The sequence below is a fragment of the Cervus elaphus genome, chromosome 23 (assembly GCF_910594005.1).
Source record: "Cervus elaphus chromosome 23, mCerEla1.1, whole genome shotgun sequence".
Classification (NCBI taxonomy): Eukaryota; Metazoa; Chordata; class Mammalia; order Artiodactyla; family Cervidae; genus Cervus; species Cervus elaphus.
The window spans coordinates 7,183,776-7,194,579 of NC_057837.1; positions in this window are offsets into that span (position 1 = coordinate 7,183,776).

The following is a 10,804-nucleotide window of genomic DNA, read 5'->3' on the forward strand; positions in this document are numbered from 1 at the left end:
TTCTAGAACAAAAAGTTTTTGAAGGAAAATATGAAAAATAATTTAAAAGTTTTTACAATTACTTTGCAAGTCTTATGAAACTTTGCTGAAATGTTAAGTACAACACAATTGTATTTTAGCTTTAATCTTTTCACCTTTATTATCAACAAAACAGGAATTATGTGATATCTAGATAATAGAACATAGTGATTTTGCTGAATCAAGATAGAATTTAATTTTATGGACTATATATAGGGAATACTTTATAAATTGATTGTGTCTTTATTATTCATCCAAACTTTGCTGGCCATAAAAAGCCAATCATATGTCATCATAATTAAATGTAGTTTTCTTTAATATTTTGTTGACTTTCAATTACATAAAAAACACAGGTTTGCGTATGTTTTCAATTATGTGGTTATAAAGGTATATTTGTTGTTTTAGAGCAAGTTGTAAACTTTGGTGTTGTGGGCCAGACAGTTTCTGTTACAACTCTTACTGAGTGGAGTGTTAAGTAGCCACAGATAACATGTGAAAGAGTGGGCAGAGGTGTGTTCCAAAAACACCAAGGCAGGCAGGCTGCTGGGTTGGGTCTGCCGGCTGTGATTTGCAGATCGCTGTGTTTTCCCAGTAGTCATGTATGGATGTGAGAGTTGGACCATAAAGAAAACTGAGTGCCAAAGAATTGATGCTTTTGAACTGTGGTGTTGGAGAAGACTCTTGAGAGTCCCTTGCAGCAAGGAGATCCAACCAGTCCATCCTAAAGGAAATCAGTCCTGAACATTCATTGGAAGGACTGATGCTGAAGCTGAAACTCCAATATTTGACCACCTGATGCGAAGAACTGACTCATTGGAAAAGAACCTGATGCTCAGAAAGATTGAAGGTGGGAGGAGAAGGGGATGACAGAGAATGAGATGGTTGGATGGCATCACCACCTCAATGGACATGAGTTTGAGCATGCTCTGGGAGTTGGTGATGGACAGGGAACTGAACTGAACTGTGTTAGAGGAAGCAGACTGTGTGAGACTCTAAAATGGAAGTTTGTGTGCAGAAAGTTTACTGCAGTGGGGTAGGACTCGGCAGGAAGAGAACTTGAACTGGGTGTAGTCACAGTAGACTCCTCAGCTGACCCATCGGGAAGCCAGCCCTCAGGGTTGGCCCTGTAGTCTTGCCCCAGCTCAGGGCAAAGCGGCCTGGCCTTTATACCTCCACATGCCCTGGGTGGTGTGGACCTCCACTGCGAAGTGTGACCCTAGACAGGGCATCTCCCTTCAACAGAGGGCAGTGCCCAGAGGGGGACCCCACTGTTGACTGTCAGTACCTCATCCTCCCAGAATCAGTGCCTCCATCTTAAGGAGAGATGTGATGGTTAATTTTCTGTGCTATTTGTTGAGTCACAGTGCCCAGACACTTTCTTGTGGAATGTTTTATTTTGTGTTGTTGGTCCCAGTACATGGCACGTGAGACCTCAAGTCCCCAACCAGGGATCAAACCCACACCCCCTGCCCTGGCAGGTGGAGTCTTAACCACTGGGCCATTGGTGTCCAGATACTAAGTCAACCTTTGTTCTGGATGTTTCTGTGAAAATGTGTGTGGATGAGGCTAACACTTAAATCGCTGGACTTTGAGTGAAGCACATGACCCCCCCACCCTCATAACATAGGTGGGCCTATGCAATCAGGTGAAGGCTTGAACAGAAGAAAAGGCTGACTCACCTGAGCAAGGGGGAAACCTGCCAGCAGACAGCCTTCAGATTTAAGTCATAGCTTCCCTGTTCCTCGGGTCTGCTGCCTGATGGCCCGCCCTGCAGACTGTGAACTTCTCAACCTCCACAGTCAAATGACTAATTCCCTAACATACATTTCTCTATTATATACATACATCCTATTGGTTCTGGAGAACCCTGGCTAAAAGAAGAGATCTCGATGATGCACCAGGATGTTTACTGTGACTGTCAAAACAGGAGGACAGAACACACGTAGTGTGTAATCTTGCTTTGCAACTTTTAAATATTCAAGTATGTGGCACGTGGGCTCTGAGAAATGGAGTATTTCCTGCCATATCAGTAAAGAAGGGATGTCACAGTCATCAGTGACTGCAACCGCCGTGGAGGGTGAGTGAAGTGGTGAGCCCTGAGAGGACTCAGGAAGGAAAGAATACCCGCCATCCAGCGGCCCTCAGATGGCAGCTATTCTCCGCGGTGAGCCCCAAGGGGACTCAGGATGTGAAAACACAAGATACTGGTCCCAGATGGATTAGGTACATGTCAAAGGAATGATTTCAGTGAGCCCAGACTCTTGTATCTTCCCATACATAAAAAAGTGCTAAATTCCTTAACTTGGTATATCAGGTTTTCCTTTAATTAACAATAATCTTTTGACATTCAGATTACCTGCCCGTTTTTGCAAAACTTCTGTATAACCTGGTTATCCCCTGGGCTTCTCAGAGCAGCTACCTCAGGATTACTTGAGATGCTGCCTCCCAAGCTTAAAGTCCTAAAAATTCCTGCCAAATAAAACATAACTCTCAACTTCTAGGTCATGAATATTTTTTAAGTCTACAGCCTGATGGCATGGTCTCCTGTCCGATGGCGCTCTTGAGCAGCTCACTAAGATCTGTAACTAACTGTAGGTATCTCTTTTAAATTCCATGTTCTCTGGTATCAGTTTGGTCGCTTGAAATCATCATGATGAGGGTATTTCCAGTAGAGGAGTCAGCAAACACTACACATCCAGGCTGGTTGTGTAAATGGTTGTTAATCATGAACCTGTCTGTAAGGGGCTGGGTTCCGCAAGTGTTAGGAGCAGGCTTGCCTCTACACTAGCAGTTCACCAAAAACGGAAAGTCCCTGCTGCATGGCTTCCTCTGTCCTGAGTTCCTATAACTCCGCTTCCTTCCCACAACCCTCCAGAAAATGGCAGGTCACAGCTCCCCACGGCTGCCCTGCTCTGAGTGCATTCCCACTCCTGACTGTCCCGTGGTGAGGAGGCCCTGCCCTGCAGACTCCTCCGCTGAACCGTCTGAGACAAATCATTTCCTTCTGGGACCTCGGTGGCACAAAAGGGGGCCGGCAACTCTGGCTCCATGCTCACCCTAAGATTCAATGCCATCTCTCCCGCCATTTTCAGTTTCCATCGTTTGCACCAACAGCTGATAACCTGTTACATTTCTTATCTTCTCTCCTTTATACCTTGTCCATTCTCTACTCCTTCCAAAAGACATAGGAAATAGGGTGAAATCCCAGAATCAGTCTCCAAGTCACATGTCAAGGGACATTTCACAGCTAGGTGTTTTGTCCCTCAGTCACCTTGGTTATTAAAAATGTGTGTCAGTGTTGCTCAGTGAGGTTAATTTTGAAATCCCCAACTGTATAAAAGGAAGACAAAAGCCAACTGTCAAAATTAATTGGAAACAATGTGTTTAATTTCAGAAGGCGAGAGTGATAGAAATCACATGGAGCTGTTCATCTCTGGCTCATCTCTTTGAATTGTTTTAAGAATCAAAACCTCTTGTGGTTTTGACTCATCTCACATTTCTGCATGTCTGACATACACATTCAGTAATAGGTCTGGGCTTAGGGCAAGAGCCAGGGGCTGTGGGTGGGGAGTGGGCCTATAGACCCTGCGCCCTACCTGGACCATGGAACTGGTGGAGAGGCCTCTGTCTGGAACATACCAGATCAAGATGTTCTTGACCTTTTAAAAATATATATATAGTTTTTATGATATTTTGACCAGACCACGTGGCATGTGATATCTTTGTTCCCTAAACAGGGATTAAACTCACACCCCCTGCATTGGAAGCGTGGAGTCTTAACCATTAGATGACCAGGGACGTCCCTGTTCTTGAACTTTTTTCCTATTATGGCCTCCTGAAGCTTATGGACCTTTCCCAGAAGAATGGTTTTAAATATAATAAAATCACTTTAAAATATATTTAAGTAAAAAAAAAGTTTGGGGCGGGGGCTTCCCTGGTAACTCAGATGGTAAAGAATATGCTTGCAATGCAGGAAACCCAGGTTTGATCCTTAGGTCGGGAAGATCCCCTAGAGAAGGGAATGGCAACCCACTCCAGTATTCCTCCTTGGAGAGTTCTAGGGATAGAGGAGCCAGGCAGGCTACAGTCCATGGGGTTGCAAAGAGTCAGACACGACTGAGCGACTAACACACAGACACACACAAGTACAAAAAACATCACCACAATAGCTCTGGAGTTTGGGAAGGTTTTCAGGTTGCCTCTGCGCTTCCAGCCCCTCTGGTCACACTGTTTCCCTAAGTCTGCATCAGTGACTCTACACACAACACAGTGTTGGTGAGCTTTAATCAAAAACAACATAGAATAACTCTGCTGTCTTCTTTTTCATTTTTTTTTTTAATGACCTATTCTTTTTCTCTTGGAAGGAAGGAAAGGGGGGAAGCAGAAAGAAAGAAAGAAGGAAAGAAAGTAAACCAGGGGTTATTGGTTGGTTTGCTCAGCCCTTCTTCCTTCTCCTGCTGGAAATAGACCCAAACTTCACCCACCTGCCCTCAGCCCCAGTGAGTGAGGGACAGAGTCCAAGAGAGTGGAATAGATGGACCCACCTGACCCAAGCTGAACCAATCATATATTCTATTCCAGAAAATTGCCCATTGAGTCGGGTTGTCAAGATGTAGAACAGTTGCTTCTAAGACAACTAGGAGCAGCATTCTTGGGATAAATTTCCAAGCCACTGCTGACGGAGATTGCTAGAAGCACCTGGGTCCATCATTTGGAAAGTTTAGCTCTTCCTTTGAATCCACGAGCTAAGCATTATTCTGTCAATAAACCTCTTCCTTTGCTTGTAACCCAGGAACACTGACCCAGAAATGACTTCTGGCTTTGCTGAACACTAATGTGGAGGAAATCAGCATAATCTGAAGAGGGAGAAGACCAGGGGAGCGTCTCTCCAGGGTGTCAAAGTGGAAAGACAGGATCTCAGGACAGTCAATCACAGCGAATCTTTGGAGAGGCCTTCCAGCCCCAGCCATCTGTCTTCCAAGCCCCCAAGTCGCAGCAGCCAAATTGAGAATACCAAGGAGCCTGGGAAAGCTACTTTTGACATACTTTCAAAGTATTAAGTTTAACTGTGGTAGAGGCCTTGGCCATTATTTAGTCCATTTTAGTAGGTTTTAGATTTAAAATGTAAAGCTTTTTCTTTTTTTTTTTAAGTTTGTCCACCCCACACAGTTTGCAGGATCTTAGTTCCCCTACCAGGAATGGAACCCAGTCCGAAGGAGTGAAAGTGCCAAGTCCTAAGCACTGAACCTCGAGGAAATCCCCATAAAGCTGCTGCTGCTTCTTTTTTCCCCTTATCTTGTACCATCTAACAATACAAAGATCTTAAATAAGTCTGACCAGCAGTTTCACATTTGGATTCACATAAAATCATTTCCAGAGGCATTGGTGTGTTTTTGTTTTGTTTCTTGATGTGGACCATTTTTAAAGTCTTTATTGAATGTTTACAATACTGCTTCTGTTTGTGTTTTGGTTTTTTGGCTGTGAGGCATGTGGGATCTTATCTCCCCAACCAGGGATCAAACTGGTGGCCCCTGAATTGAAAGGTGAAGTCTTAATCACTGGCTGACCAGGCAAATCCACAGGCATTGGTTTAAATCAATGGCAAAACCATGCTCCCAATCCAGGGAAACTCCAAGAAAAGATTTACCAAACTTATGTCAAAATGGATTGATTTGGAGAGGTGAGGGGGGTTGGTGGGGGGATGGATGGATTATTTTCTGGAATGTAATAATAATAATAAAATGAATAAGAGCTAAGACTTCCTAAACAATCAGTGTGTGTCAGGCAATGTTCAAGAGGCTATTTCAAGCATCATTTTATTTAATCCTTAAAAGCACAGTATTGTGAGTAACACTATATTGAAGCTGAAAAATCAAGACTGAAGAGGTTAAATTGCTAGCTCTAAATCACCTGTTAGTAGTAAGTGGCAGAGCTGAGATTGAAAACCAGATTTCCCGACTCTATATATACACTATTAATGCTATGTATAAAATAGATGGGCTTCCCAGGTGGTGCTAGTGGTTAAAAACCTGCTTGTCAATTCGGGAGACATAAGAGGTTTGATCCCTGGGTGGGGAAGATCCTCTGGAGGAGGGCAGAGCAACCCACTGCAGTATTCTTGCCTGGAGAACCCCATGGACAGAGGTCCACACAAATGAAGCCACTCAGCATGCACACATGCACACGTAAAAATGGATAACTAACGAGAGCCTACTGTGTAGCTCAGGGAACTCTGCTCGGTGCTGTGTGAGGACCTAAGTGGGAAGGAAACCCGAAGAGGAGGGGATATGTGGGTATGTGTAGCTGGTTCACTTTGCTGAATGGCAGAAACCGACACAACCTTGTAAGCGACTATATGCCGATAAAAAAATCAGTTAAAAAGATAAATCCTATACTCTTAACCAGGACGTTAGTTCCTACATATCCATTGCTGTGGACACCCTCATTATTTGTCTTGGGTCCTAAACCTAACTGCTGGCCTGGTCAGAGTCCTGTTTTTCCCAGCCTTTGTGCACTGCACGGCAATGATGTAGCGGTGGGAGCCCACCGTAGTGTAACACAGCCCCTCATTCAAGATTGCCACAATAGGAAGGATACCGTCTGATGTGATAGCAGTAGACATCCTACAAGTAGGCCATCAAAAGAAAATAATTAATGTAAACAATAATAATAAAATGTGCATAACTTTTAACATCAAGTTCGGGAGGAGGGATGAATTGGGAGATTGAGGTTGGCATATACACATTACTATAAACAAAATATATAACTAATAAAGACCTACTGTATAGCACAGGGAACTCTGCTCAATGCTCTGTAATGGCCTATATGGGAATAGAATCTTAAAAAGACTGGATTTATGTATATATATATAACTGATTCATTTTGCTGTACGGAAGAAATGAACACAGCATTATAAATCAACTATACTCCAATAAAAATTTTTTTAAATTAAATAGGCAATGCCAAAAAATTTAATTAAGTTCTCAGGGGAGGAAGAGAGTTTCCTTGCAGATACATACAAAAAGACCAGGATGAGAAAGTGTACTGAGTCACAAAGGGTGGAGGTTGGGGCAATGAAGCATCTCAGTCCAACTGGACGGGCTAGGTCACGCTGCCAAACAATTAACTCCCAGCTAGTGGCTTAAAATAAGGTTTCTTTTTCACATGAACCCTGAACATCTAAGTGCTATGAATCAATGAAGAAACATTGGTGACTTTCTCATTTTATATTAGGTTGATGCAAAAGTAATTTCGGTTTTGCAACTGTTGAACTTCGCCATTTGATATTGGAACACATTCTTAAATAAATGTGGTATGTTTACACTTCATTTTAATGCACATTTCTTTTTTTATGCACATTTCTTGCTTTATGTTTTTGTCAATGAATTGTTACTTGCTGTTTATTTTTTATGTATTTTAGACTATTGAAATGATGTTAGACAAAAGGCAAATTTGAGCAATTTTCTTATTGGAGTTTAAAATGGGTCATAAAGCAGCAGAAACAACTTGCAACCTCGGCAATGCATTTGGCCCAGGAACTGCTAGTGAACATACAGTGTGGTGGTGGTTCAAGAAGTTTTGCAAAGGAGACTAGAGACTGGAAGATGAGGCGCGCAGTGACTGGCCATTGGAAGTTGACAACAACCAACTGAGAGGATCATCAAAGCTGATCCTCTTACAGCTACTTGAGAAGTTGCCCAAGAACTCAATGCTGATCATTCTATGTTCATTTGGCGTTTGAAGCAGTTGCCCAAGAACTCAATGCTGATCATTCTATGTTCATTTGGCGTTTGAAGCAAACTGGAAAGGTGGAAAACCTCGATAAGCGGGTGCCTCATGAGGTGACCACAAATCAAAACAATCATGGTTTTGAAGTGTAGTCTTATCTTATCCTATGAAGCAACAAAGAACCATTTGTCAACGGGATTGTGATGAGTGACAAAGTGGATTTTATATGACAACCAGTGACAACAAGCTCAGTGGTTGGACCAAGAAGCAGCTCCGAAGCACTTACCAAAGCCAAAAGCTTCCTGGTCTCTGGTGATCTACTGCTGGTCTGGTCCACGACAGCTTTCTGAACACCGGTGAAGCCACGACATCTGAGAAGCATGCTCAGCAAGTCAATGAGGTGCACCGAAACCTGCAATGCCTGCAGCCAGAACTGGTCCACAGAAAGGGCCCCGTTCTTCTCTGCAGCAATGCCTGGCCACAGGTCACACAACCAACACTTCAAAAGCTGAGTGAATTGTGCTACAAAGTTTTGCTTCATCCACCATACTCACCTGAACTCTTGCCAACCACTCCTTCAAGCATTGCAACAATTTGTTGCAGGGAAAATGCTTCCGGTAGGAGGCAGAAAATGCTTTCCAAGAGTTCATCAAATTCTGAAGCATGGATTTTTAGGCTGTGGAAATAAGCACATTTATTTCTCATTGGCAAAAATGTATTGATTATACTGGTTCCTGTTTTGATCAATAAAGATGTGTTTGAGACTAGTTCTAATGATTTAAAACTCAAGGTCCAAAACCTTGAATGATTACTTTTGCACAAATCTAGTAGTACTGAAAAACAACCCAAATAAATTTAAAAATATATATTGTACAGGAAAAATAAAATTAAACAATCTGTCAAGGTTAGTTCTTTTTTGTCCAGGACAGGGAATCGGATAAAACATCGTGGTGTCCAATGTTCAAAGCTGTACTATTTACAGTAGCCAAGACATGGATACAACCTAACTGTCCACTGAGAGATGAATGGATAAAGATGTGGCACATATAAGCAATGGGATATTACTCAGCCCTAAAAAATCACCAAATAATACCATTTGCAGCAACGTGAATGCAGCTAGAGATTATCATGAAGTAACTCAGAAAGAGAAAGACAAATGCTATATGCTATCACTTACATGTGGAGTCTAAAATATGGTACAGATGAACCTATCTACAAAATAGAAACAGACTCATAAACATAGAGAACAAACATATGCTTACCAAAGGGGAAGGGGGAGGAATAAATTAGGAGTATGGGATTAACATATACACTCTACTACATAAACAGAGAATAGATAACCAACATGAACCTACTGTATTGTGCAGACAACCATACCTAATATCTTGTAATAACCTATAATGGAAGAGAATGCAAAAAAAAGAGTAAATATAAATATATATGTATGTATAACTGAATCACTTTGATGTATACCTGAAATCAACACTACATTGCAAATAAAGTATATTTCAATAAAAATTAACAACAACAAAAAACATCATGGGGAAATACTGTCTATGATCATTGGAATGGGATTTTTCTGGAGTGCAGCAGTCATTACACTGTCTGCAGCCTAGGGTTCCATGTTGGATACCTCTTTGAAGTCTTGGATTCTTATTGTATTTCACATATGTAGTCCCTGGCCCTCCCCACTTCCCCAAAGAGGAAAAGAGACAAATAACTAAAAGGATTAATTAAGAAATACTGATGGGTTACTAAAAAAATCCAACAGTTCAAAGTCAGTGACCCATGATGTCATTGGTACAGTGGACATCCACTGGAGCAATTCCTTAATTCTTTTTTTGGAAACTGGCTCTCATTGACCATGGTTGATGGGTGAGGAGGGAACACAAGCTGGGCCAATCACATTGTCTCTCTGGAAATTTAGAACTTAGACTATTTAAAAAATAATTTTGAAAAAATTCTTTATTTGAAACAATCTCAAACTTACAGAAAATTTTGCAAGACAGTACAAAGATATTTGTTGATCCCTAAATTGTGTGACAGCAGGCTCCTGACATGATGCCTCATCACCTAAAGTCATGCTCTTCACTGAATTTCAGTCATCGAAAGCAGGAAATTAACACTGATAACTGCTACCAGTTCATCCTCAGGCCACTCAAGTTCTTCCAACATTCCATTTCCTTTATAGTTATAGGGTCCAGTTAAGAATTATGACATTTCCCTTTATTAGAGTTTGGAATTTTAAAAGTGATATATGGCCTTCCCGGGTGGCTCAGTGGTAAAGAATCTGCCTGCAATGCAGGAGAATCCTTGGGTTGGGAAAATTCCCTGGAGAAGGAAATGGCTACCCACTCCAGTATTCTTGCCTCGGAAATACCATGGAGAGAGGAGCTTGGTGGGCTACAGTTCATGGGGATGCAAAAGAGTTGGACAGACTGAATGACTAAAGAACAACAAAAGTGACATATAGTAAAACAAAGCCATAGACAAAGGTTTCCAGAGGAAAGTCTTCCCCAGAGGTACTTCCTGTTATTCAGCATCTTGTGCATACTTCTTTTAGTCTATTAAGTTCCTCTTAGCGCCTGAAAAACTAAGATCAGGTGTTGAAGTTCCTCTGTTAAGAATGTTATTTGTTTGCTTTTGGCCTTGCCTCATGGCTTGTGGGATCTTACTCTCCTAACCAGGGACTGAACCTGGGTTCCCCGCAGAGTAAGGGCAGAACCCTAACCACCAGACCGCCAGGGAATTCCAGCCCTTTAAGAATGTTGAATACCTGTTAGAACTTTCCATCAAGACAAAGGTTAAAGAAAAGAAGATTTCAGTTTTCCTTCCCTCTTTATAGGCATTGAGGATCCTTATTGTTTAGTGCTTTCAAGTGCTTGGAACTTAGAACATTTTTAGACTATCATATAAGTCATAACTGTGTAAAATTGCTTCTGTCTTCAGTTTAGTTCAGTTTACTTGCACAGTCTTGTCCGACTCTCTGCAACACCATGGACTGCAGCACGCCAAGCCTCCCTGTCCATCACCAACTCCCAGAGCATGCTTAAACTCA